Here is an 11,851-nt window from a genome sequence, read left to right as displayed (position 1 = left end):
ATATATATATATATTTCATATATATAAATATATATATATTTTTCATATATATATATGAAATTGTTACATCTCCTTATAGCTTAGGTGATAATAACAACTAGTACTTTTATACAGTATCCGTATTTGTCAACATATCAATCATTCATTCATCTATTCATTTATTCAGTCATTCTTTTTATTGAGTCAGAACTATCTTCAGTGATAGAACACAAAGGTGGACAAGATTGGAGTGTTCTAACTTTAGTGGTGCTTACATTCTAATGTGAGGAGGCAGGGGACAAACAAAACTAGTATGCTAAATAAATGTGTCGAATAATGACAGCCTGAAGAAAATAAACCAGGTTAATGAAATAGTGACTTATGTAAAAATAACATCATTTTCAAAAATTGAAATTAAAAAATTCTCTAATTGAGTCTACATTGGCATGTAATATAGAAAAAACAGAGCATAGTTAAAGAATTAGAGATGATATATACATAGTGTGAGGAAAGCAGACTGTTATTGAATTTTAAATTCAATTTGCTATGGGAGAAATCTAGTTTTAAAATTTTAGATTTAAAGACATGTCTACTTTAAGGAAAATAAATTTTATAGGTAATAGAGGATTAAGTTGAAAAACAGTAAAGTTGTATGGCTAAGGGACACTACCTTGTAACGCTAATTATATACTAATGTGTAATTATTCTCTGTGGAGATTGGACTTTTATGATGGAAGAGAGCAGATTAATGCAAAAATAAATTTATAAGTTAATATTTCTATCCAGAAACTTTTTTTTTTTTTTACCTCCATCTATTTCCTATACCTAGAATTCTTACCCTGACTTCACCACCAGCTGACCCATGCTTTGGTTTGCCTAATTCATCCCAAAGCTCACTAGCATTTAAGGAAAGCTCCCAGGAAATATTTTACTTATCATTTAAATTTGGTCAGGGCTTACATTTTACTCTTATAATGTCACATAGGTTTGTTCATCAAAATATTCATGCTTCTGCTTGTATCTTTGTGTGACTGTGTCTACTTCCTTCTCCTCCACATTGGGCAACTGGTATACATCTGAGGGACCTCGAGTTAGCTGTATTTACCTTAGACTAGTCCTGACAGTTAACAAAATCAAAACATTTAAAATCATTCAGAAAAAAAAAGCATATATTTATATACATACAGACACAAACACATATACAGTAAATTGTCTTAAAATTCCTCATTTCCTCTCAAAATAATCTCAAATTTTCTCCAGGCAATTGCTAAATCTGTCTCTTAGTCTCATTCGGTCTTAAAGTATTACATCAGAATGGCCACTCTTTTTCATAATCACCATCCCTCTTCTATGTTTCTCTATGTATTTCTCCCTCCTTTCTTCAAAAATAGAAACATTTAGCCTTTAGAAATATTCACCTTCAAATATTATTCTAATCTGGCAGCAAAAATACAGCAGCCAAACTCTCTAAGAAAGGATTCTTCCTCCAGGAGGAATGTTTCTGACACAGCAATAAACTCCTTGAGGGCAGAAGCCATATTTATTTTTTCCATCATTTTTCTCCATTAGCCAACACAGTGCCATATCCAGCAGAACCACTTAGGATTCAAACTTCCCTTTGGAGAGGTACAGATACAGGTCCATTTTAAATCATGATAATTATTAATCTTGGACCTAAAGATTTTAAATTTAATTTAAATCCCCAAAAACTTAAAGAAAAAAAAAAGATTTAAAGGAAAAAAAAAAGAACTGTGACAGTTATCAATGCATTGCCTCTAACTCCACATTCACTCTTCAAAAACAATCATGTTTCAGAAAGTGAATCTGTACCTTAGATCATGTCAAATATACAGATAATGTCATTTTCTTTGTGTGTGGTATGTGTTTTGATGACCTCTAAAAAGCATAATTGTATGAATCTTTTAAAATGATGACTCCTTGATTATTTAAATGTTTATACTTTTTAAAGTAAAAAAAAATTATCTCGATACTTGCTCTGTACTAACGACAGAATTCTGTAAAGAATTTCTCCTTTACAGTAAGCATGATGTTAAGCTTTCTCAGGAGAGGTCACCGGGGGATGCTGCAGGAGGAGGGCCAGAGCCATGGTCAAGGTCTGTATGCCTATTACCAGGTACAGTGGTGGGAAAGACTCCTTCTGGGTCCCCTTGTGAATAGTGCTGATGACAAAATATAAGTCAATTGGGGCTCCAGCAATATTCTTGGTGTCACAAAGTGTTTCCTGGGTCTATTGTTGGGACTTCTCTGAGTGAATCAGATACCTGGGTACAGGCCTGTCTTTTCAAAAACAGCTCTTCATGTTTTTGATTGACCTTGAAGTTTCACATTTTCCTACCTGGATCTCATAGTTTCCACAGAGGTATTTTTATCTGTGGATGGATGCCAAATTATTATTGTTGAGAGGGGGATACAAACAAGAACATCTTATTTGGCCATCTTGTTGATGTCACTCCAGTTTTTTCTATCTTCAAAAATGTTAGCAATATGCAGTTTGTCAAAAGTGCCTTAGAGCGAGGTGTTTTACCTTTTATCTGACTCTCTTGTGATGTCTATTGGATACAGATATTCTCTGCAATGCAAAGCAGCATGCATTTGCATTTAGCAACCAAGTAGAGGAGTCTGCAGCTTTCTGTAAATTTGGGGTTTCCTTTCCTTCCACAGCTTCGTTAAGAGGCAGCATCTTTGAACAAAGTTTGACTGAGGTGTCTCTATTAGAATGGATGCTCCAGATCGTCAGAGCTTTGATTATTTCTGTTTCACAAGTGTTATTCCATCAGACAGAGAGTACTGCCAGAGTTGCAATGAATTAATCCTTCAATAAATGCAGTCAGTGTAGCTCAATTTGAAATAAAATTGTTATTAAGCTTAACTTTCCAGCAATCCAGCTTCATTTAAAGCAATCCCTCTGGGAATGTTTATTAGACTGTTTTTAGCTGATTGCAAATTTGAAAAGTCACAACTTTATAAAAAGCTATAAATATTTTTAGTATTATGAGTGTATTTATTATGAATATAGTAGTTTAAATACTTATTAAATAAACCAATATTACTTATGAATAAAATTACATGAATTACCAAATGAACAATTTAAGGATCAATATGAGTATTCTTTACATATTTTGATTAATTCTGAAGAATTATTAAATCTAACTGTCTGTAAAAATTAAAATGTATTACATAAACAGAAAGAAAAAAATTTCCATTTCACATAAGATTTATTTATTTATTTATTTATTTATTTATTTATTTATTTATTTATTATTTGTTTGTTTATTTAGTATGGTGACATTGGTTAATCCAGTAAGTTTCAGCTGTAAAATTCAACTGTAAGGCATTGTGTGTTCACCACCCATAGTTAAATTTCTTTCTGTCACCACATATTTGACCCTTTTACTTCATCTATCATCCCCTTCCTCCCTTTCCCCCACCCTCTGGTAATCACTAATCTATTGTCCATGTCCATGAGTCTCTATTTGTTTGCCCTGTTTGTTTGTTGCTTTTAGGTTTATATCCCACATATAAGTGATATCATGTGGTTTTCAACTTTTTATATCTGGCTTATTTCGCTTAGCATGATTGCTTATGCACATAAGTTTTTGCAAATTTTTTGGGGGAACTTCTGATATGTATAGGTAAACACAGTCATGAATATGTATTGCAGACTCAGGAAATATGTGTCATTAATGTGGAGATTAAATGAATAGTGTCAATTTTTTTATTGTCTGGTAACATTTACAAATTATCTCTAAAAAAATGCTCAATCCCACATTTAGCATATAATTTTATAGATCCATCAACTGTCTACAGTCTCTACAGGGACTATTTCACTCTTGTGATCTCCAAGTTGATGCTACATATATGCACAAACTACCTTATATTGTCATATGAAAATCTACAGAATATCAGTGACACCTTAAATAAGCTTTCACGTAGGTACAAATAAGGCCATTTAACCAGAAAGAAGTTCATTATTGCAATCTTTAAGTTCTCCATTTATTAAATAACCTATTTAAGAGAAAAACTGATATTTGAGAAAAAACATTTCGTTATAAATTTTAAGCTCCAATGTAGATATAGTCATATAGGTAAACATTACAACAGCAATAGGCATATAGAGTGCCATATGCCTACTTCAAATGTGGATAACAAAATACCTATTATGATTTTGCAGTACTGCAAACTCATGGATAGAAATGTGACATATTTTTAGATTTGAATAGGATATTTAAGAAAAATGTATCCAATAGCCCCAAACCACCTGTGCTTACTAGTATGAAGTTTCTCTGTTAAATATGAAATAAACCAATTTTTATTGCATCTCATTTCACTCCTTTTTATTTTGTGAGAAATAATTGTGTTATAGAACTAATGAAGCATAAACGGTTAAAATCAAATAACGATATCTAAACCACCAAGGAAAGACTTAATCAGTCAAACATATTTATTAAAATATTGTAATAAAACAATAAGTAATAATGATAATAGTAATGATAAAAGCAACTCATTTTAACCTCCTCTATATTGTACATTATGTCATTTATTAAATGTATTGTCCCCATATTTAAAAATAACTGCCAAGTAATATGGATTGCAATTTTACAGTTAAGGAAATTGGGAAATCATAGAGTCAGATGACTAGTCTGTGTGTCAAAACATAATTCCAAACAAATTTTATCTAGTTCCCAAATTTTCTGTTTTTAATATGTCATGTGACATCCCTAAAGACAAATAAAATCTTAATCAGGCATTGCATTGGGTTAGTTTTCTTTGTGTTAATAGGAGAAATTTTGAGTGTAAATTCTGTTTTTTTATTTATTCAATTTCGAGAAAAAATTTTATTGTTGTAAAATAATAAATAAGTTCTTTAAAAATTTAATCACAGTTACTAGTTTCTCAGTTTCTTTTATTTTTAATTTAGATAGAATTCATGATATAAAATTCAACTTTAAAGTGTAAAGTTGAGTGTTTTTTAGTATATTCACAATGCTGTACAACTGGCATCTTATATAATTACAAAATATTTTCATCAATCCCCCCCAAAATCCTGTAACTATAAATAGTCAGTACAAATTCTCCCTTCTCCCAATCCCTGGCAAGCACTAATCTACTTTTCGTCTCTATGGATTTGTTTATTCTGCACAATTTATAAATAACACTATATGTTTGTGTGTGTGTGTCTTTCTTTCAATAAGCATAAAGTTTCCAAAGTTCATTCATGTTGTAGCATGCATTAGTAGTCCACTTCTATTTATGGCTAAATAATATTCCATTGCATGGAAATACCACAGCCCCACATCCTCCATTTATCAGTTGATGGACATTTAGGTTGTTTTTACTTTTTGACTATTGTGAATAATGATGTTATGAGCATTAAAATATGTATTTTTTTCCTGTGGAGACTTATGTTCCCAATTCTGTTAAGTATATCTATACACCTGGGGATGGATTTGGCTGAATCATATGGTAATTCTATGTTTAATTTATTGAGGAATAGCCAAACTGTTTTTTTTTTCTTTCTTCCCCTTTTTTTTTTTTTTTGCTTTTGCTTTTTTGTGTCATATTTAAGAAATAGTTACCTAACCCAAGGTCATGAAGATTTACACCTATGTTTCTTTTTAGAAGTGCTATAGCTCTTACATTTAGTTCTTAGATCTATTTTGACTTAATTTTTGTATATAATATGAGGTAGTGATCCAATCTCAGTCTTTTGCATGTAGATATTCATTTGTATTAAAGAGACTATTATGTTGTCATTTAATGGTGTTGGCACCCTTTTAGAAAATCAATTGAGTATAAATGCTTCAGTTTACTTCTGGACTCTCAATTTTATTCCATTATTTTTGTTGGTTTTCTCTATTGTTTTTCCATCTTCGTTTCACTAACTTCCACTCTAATCTTTACTGCTGCCTTACTATTATCTGGTTTTAGTTGTTTGCTCTTCTAATTCTAGTGTCTTAAGATGGCAGGATATGTTATTAATTTACAAACTTTTCTCTATTTAAATATAAACACAGACATATATAGATTTCCTACCAAACACTATTTCAGCTACATCCCATAATTTTAGTATGTTGTGTCTTTATTCCATTCATTTCAAAGTGTGTTCTCATTTCCCATGTGATTTCTTCTTTTATCTATTGATTGATTAGAAACATGTTTAGTTTCCACATATTTGTGAATTTTCCAGGTTTTCTCCTGTTATTGATTTTTATTTTCATCTCATTATGGTTGGAGAAGATATTTTGTATGATTTCCATCTTTTAAAAATATATAAAGACTTCTTTTATGGCCTAAATATGGTCTATCCTCCATGAGGTTCCACGCACAATTCAGAAGAGTATATATATTATATTATGTTGAATGGTATACTCTTTAAATATCTGCTTGGTCTTATTGTTTAATAGTATTATTAAATCTTATCTTTGCATATCATCTGCCTAATTTTTTAATTCATTATTGAAGGTATGGTAGTCAAGTCTACAATTATTATTTTTAAACTTCCTATTTCTTTCTTCAAGTCTGTGCATATTTGCTTCATATGTTTTTGAGTTCTGTTTGTAAGTGAATATATTAGAGGGAATCAACAGTAGATTAGATGAAGCAGAGTTTCAAATCAGCAATGTAGAAGACAGGGTAGCAGAAAATACCCAAGCAAACTAACAACAAGAAAAAAAGAATAAAAAAGAAATGAGGATAGTTTAAGGGACCCTTAGGATAACACCAAGGGTATTAACATTTGCATAATAAGGGTACCAGAAGGAGAAGACAAAGAGCAAGGAACTGAAAACTTATTTGAAGAAATAATGATGGAAAACATCCCTAACCTGGCAAAGGAAATAGACATGCAAGCCCAGGAAGTGCAGAAAGTCCTGAACAAGATAAATCCAAAGAGGCCCACACCAAGACACATCATAATTAAAATGTCAAAAGTTAAAGACAAAGAGAGAATCTTGAAAGCAGCAAAAGAAAAGTGATTAGACACCTACAAGAGAGCTCCCATAAGATTGTCAGCTAATTTCTAAACAAAACTTTGCAGGTCAGAAGGGATTGGCATGAAATAGTCAAAGTGCTGAAAAGCAAGGATTTACAATCAAGATTACTCTACCCTGAAGAGCTACCTTTTAGAATCAAAGGACAGATAAAGAGCTTCCCAGACAAGAGAAACTAAAGGAGTTTATCATCATCAAACCAGTATTAAAACAAATGTTAGAGAGTCTTCTTTAAAAAGAATAATTTTTAAAAATTAAAAATATGAATAGCAAAATGGCAATAAACATGTATCTATCAACAATTACTTTAAGTGTAAATGGATTTAAAAAACTAAATGTAAATGGATGAAATGCTCCAGTCGAAAGATAAGATGGCTGAATGGATAAGAAAACAAAACCCTTACATATACTGCCTACAAGAATCTCACTTCAAGTTGAAAGACACACAGAGATTGAAAGTCAAGGAATGGGAAAATATATTTTATGAAAATGAAAACAAACAAACAAAATATCTGGGGTAGCAATAATTCTACCAGACAAAATAGACTTTAAAAACAAAAATTGTAGCAAGAGACAAAGAAAGACTCAGTTATCCCACTTCTGGTTATTCATCCAAAGAAACTCAAAACACTATTTTGAAAGGTCATGTGCATCCATGTTTATAGCAGCATTACTTATAATAACCAATATTTGGAGGCAACCGGGTGTTCATTTGGATGAATGGAGAAAGAAAGGGTGGCATACATATACAACGGAATATTACTCAGCCATAAAAAGAATGAAATCTTGTCGTCAGCAATAACATAGATGACCCAGAAGGTACTGTTCTGAATAGAGTAAGTCAGGCAATGACAAATGCCATATGATTTTATCGACATGTGGAATCTAAAGAACAAAATAAACAAAATAGAAACAAACTCACTATAAAAAAATAAAAGTGTCACTTTAGTTTCAGAGAATATTTTGATGGTTGCCAGATGGGAGAGGAGTTTAGGAGGACTGGATAAAATGGGGAAGGGATTAAGAGGTATAAATTGGTAGTCACAAAATAGTCATGGGGATGTAAACTACAGCATAGGTAATATAGTCAATAATATTGTAATAACTATATATGGTATCAGATGAGTATTAGATTTATTGGGGTGATTACTTCATAAGTTATATAAATGTCAAATCACTATGTTGTATATCTGAAACTAATACAACATATGTCTCAACATTTTTTTGAAAAAAAGTATTAAATAAAGAAATAGATAAATAAAAATAAAATAAAATAATGTTCTATCTGCACCAGCTTTGCTTAAAATATTATAATTAAGTACACAGTCAAAGGAATTTTAATTATGTATGAGTGTTTTCCCATAAGCACACATAACAGTTTTATGTTGACCAGAAAATTTAAAAATCACAGATTGCTCTGTGATTTCTCATCTCTACTCTTTGAATGAATAGGCCTTTCTTTCAAACATAAAAATGGCAGATTGCAGCTCCCCAGCATCTCTATTTGGATTCCTAGCTATTCTAAAAATGAACACTGCTGATCGGCTTCTATGTAAATTTCCAGCATTTGCTATTCTATTTTAATAGCTGAATACATTGGAGAACTAGGGAATCGCATCGTCAGTGTAGGTAAGGAATTTATTTGGCAAAGGAAGAAGCTGAAGATCATCTTTTTTATATAACAAGCACACAAAGTATACTGCAGTGTGTAACTAGCAAGATAAAACCACTTAATGATATAAGCCTCTGAATTATACTCAATAAAGGCCTTTTTATTTTAACTCTAAACAAATTGCACATCACAATCTCACTCTTAAGTCAAAGTAAGACTATTATAACACTTCTGGCTTGAATGAAACATCCAAGGTTGCCAAGATACCATCGTAGGTGGCTGCCAGGGCAGTCTACAGTAGTTTGCTGAGCTCCTGGCTGGCTTCAGTCATAATGTTGCTCACCTAGAGGGCTAAAAAAATCATCCTTTAAATTCAGTAATAGTGAGATAATGTGTTTATCTGCTCAGCACTGAACTATTTACTGTTTCTACCTAAAAGTCAAATCCTTGTTACTGCCCAACAACTTAGTGTTGAACAGCTAGCTGAGTTGCAAAGGGTTTTTCTTTCTTTTTTGATTCAGGAAAGGATATACACTCTAAACTGTATAATAGCCATATTACCTTCATTTCAACTGCTTTTCAACAGGACTCACCAGATATTGATATATAAGGTTCATCTCTTTGATTAACATGATACATCCGATGCACTAAGGTATTGTTATTATACTTAAATTAACATTTCTTACCTTGCCTGTATTCCTTACACATTTAGAATAACTAAGAGAAGGTTAGCAACTCTCTTTTGAAATGTATAGATAGGCATAACCAAGAGTAATATAATATTTTTCTTATATATGCATATGTTTGTGATGTTTGTGGTATACATGTATGTGTGGGTATTTCAATATGTATATTAAAGTCTGTATATTTATCAATTTTAATTCCTAATATAATTTATTTATTTTGAAATGCTTATTAATTACCTACCTTGAGCACACAGTGTTCTATACATAAATGCATAGTGGTAAACAAGATTATGTTCTTAATTTCCTCAAATTTATATTTTGGTGAAGGAGGTAAAAAGAAAATGTATTAGTTTCCTATGGTTTCTATAACAATTTAGTCTCTTAAAACAACACAAATTTATTCTCTTATAGTTTTGGAGGTCAGAAGTCTAGATATCCAAAGGTAAACTTCTACAAGGTAGAACTGTGTTCTTCAAGAAGGTTCATGAGAGCCTATTTCCTTGCCTTTTTTAGCTTCCAGAACCTGCTTACATTCCTTAGCTTATAAAGTTTTCCTGGCATCATTCCAGCCTCTTGTTTCCCTTAGCACACTGTTTACTCCTCTTATCCTTGCCTGCATTTTATAAGGACCCTTGTGATTACATGAGACCCACCTTGATGATCCAGGATAATCCCCAGTCACCATAAAATCCTTAATTTAATCATATTCTCAAAGCTTTTTTTTTATGATGTAAGATAATTGATCCTGGAGATTAGGTTATGGGCATCTTAGGGGGTTGAGAGGGAAATATTATTCTGCCTACCATAGTAAGCAAACAAAAGTTTGAAATACAAAATAATGTTATGAATAAAATGCTGTGAATAAAAAATAAGCAATGGAAGGAAATATTGAGTAATAGCTGCCAATAAAGATAGTATGATCAGAGACATGAAGAGGGAATTTTGAGTAGAAACTTGAATAAAGCAAGGGAGAGAAGCAATAGATCAGGCAGAAGCACTTTTAGCAGAGGGAGCAGTTAGTGCAGGCATCCTAAGTCAGGCACAAATTTAACATGTGCGAGAATCATCTGGAAGAACTCACTGAGATAGGTAGGAATCAGAAAAGCAATGAATTGTAGGTCATGGTAAGGACAATTATTCATTAGTAACTCTCCCTACCCATGATATTTGGTAATGTGTCATTTTGCCGTGGTGCAATTCTAAGCTCTGCTTATTGCTTCATGGCTTATCTGCAGAAAAGAGCCACTGAGCTTGTGCAAAAGATTAACTAATGACTCAGCATGGTATCTATTGTTCTCTACTTGTGTGTAGAAAAAAATCTCTCCTAAAGTAATAAAATAAAAGCATTTTAAAATATTCTCTAAATATTTTGTTTTATAAAAATTTGTTCATCTCAATATAAATCTTATTTATTTATTTATTTATTTATTTATTTTGGTTAGATTAGACTGTAAAGAAAGTCATAGTCTATTTATATGGACAGGAATGAAAAAAGACTAAAATTATGTAACATGAGATGGTTCTGAGCCAGAAAACAGAAATTTGAGTTTATGTTCAGACTAAATTCAGTAGCAACTCAAATTTCTAACTTTTACGAGTCTAACGTACTCCACATTTTGTGAAACCGTTTTAGCTAGTTCTTAAATACAGCAGGGGAGAGCTGAAAGCTTAGAAAAAGTTGAACATTGGTTAAATTTCTTGGAATATAGAAAAAACACACATGATTTCAGTCTTCAGGCCTTGCCATGCTGTATCAATCAACTTCTAGCTAGTATTTTTTTTCTCTAAATTTCTTTACATTCATTCTTTTTTCTTCATTACCATCATTTAATTCTAAAACACTATTGTCTCTTACTTGCTTATTACGTAGATTCTTTGCTCAGGGTTTTTCCATTACTCCTATTATACTTCTGACAGTTCAATTTATCTTCCATACCGGGAACGTAGTGATCATTTATTTTATTTTTTAAATTAATATACATTATTTAATCCCCCTCCTTAATACTGTTTAGTGCTTTCTTAGCAAAGTTAACTTCTGTTAGGAGCTACAGGATCAAGCTGTTGTCTTCTCAATACCCTCTGATTACAATTTCAAGTGAATATGTTTTCTTTCTGCCCTGTGCCTTTATACAAGTTATTCTTTCCTCTTCAAGGCTGACTACTCCCAATTCCAATTAACGATTGTTAGTTTTCCTTCAGATCTCAATTCACATATCACCTTCTCAAAAAAGCTCATTTTAGAAGAGACACCACTATAATGTGTTTGTATGTCTCTATACTTCTTCAACACTGTTTTAAAACTGCTAATTACAAGATTTTTAATGACTTGTCTGCATCTTTATCAACCACAAGACTATGAGATCCTTGAATATAAAGGCTAAGTCTGTCATATTCACCAGCATCCCCAGGACTTCGCATGCCAAGAGAGTCAGGGCAGTCTATTTTTGCTTTACTGTGTTCCTAGCTCCTTCCACAGTGTCTTCCCATGGCAGGAGCTCAAAAAATATTTGTGAATGATGAGTAATAAATGAAAAGTGAAAGAAGGCAACATTTCTAAACTGTAA

The sequence above is a fragment of the Pteropus alecto genome, unplaced genomic scaffold (genome assembly GCF_000325575.1).
Source record: "Pteropus alecto unplaced genomic scaffold, ASM32557v1 scaffold3, whole genome shotgun sequence".
Classification (NCBI taxonomy): domain Eukaryota; kingdom Metazoa; phylum Chordata; class Mammalia; order Chiroptera; family Pteropodidae; genus Pteropus; species Pteropus alecto.
This window is presented reverse-complemented; position numbering follows the sequence as displayed.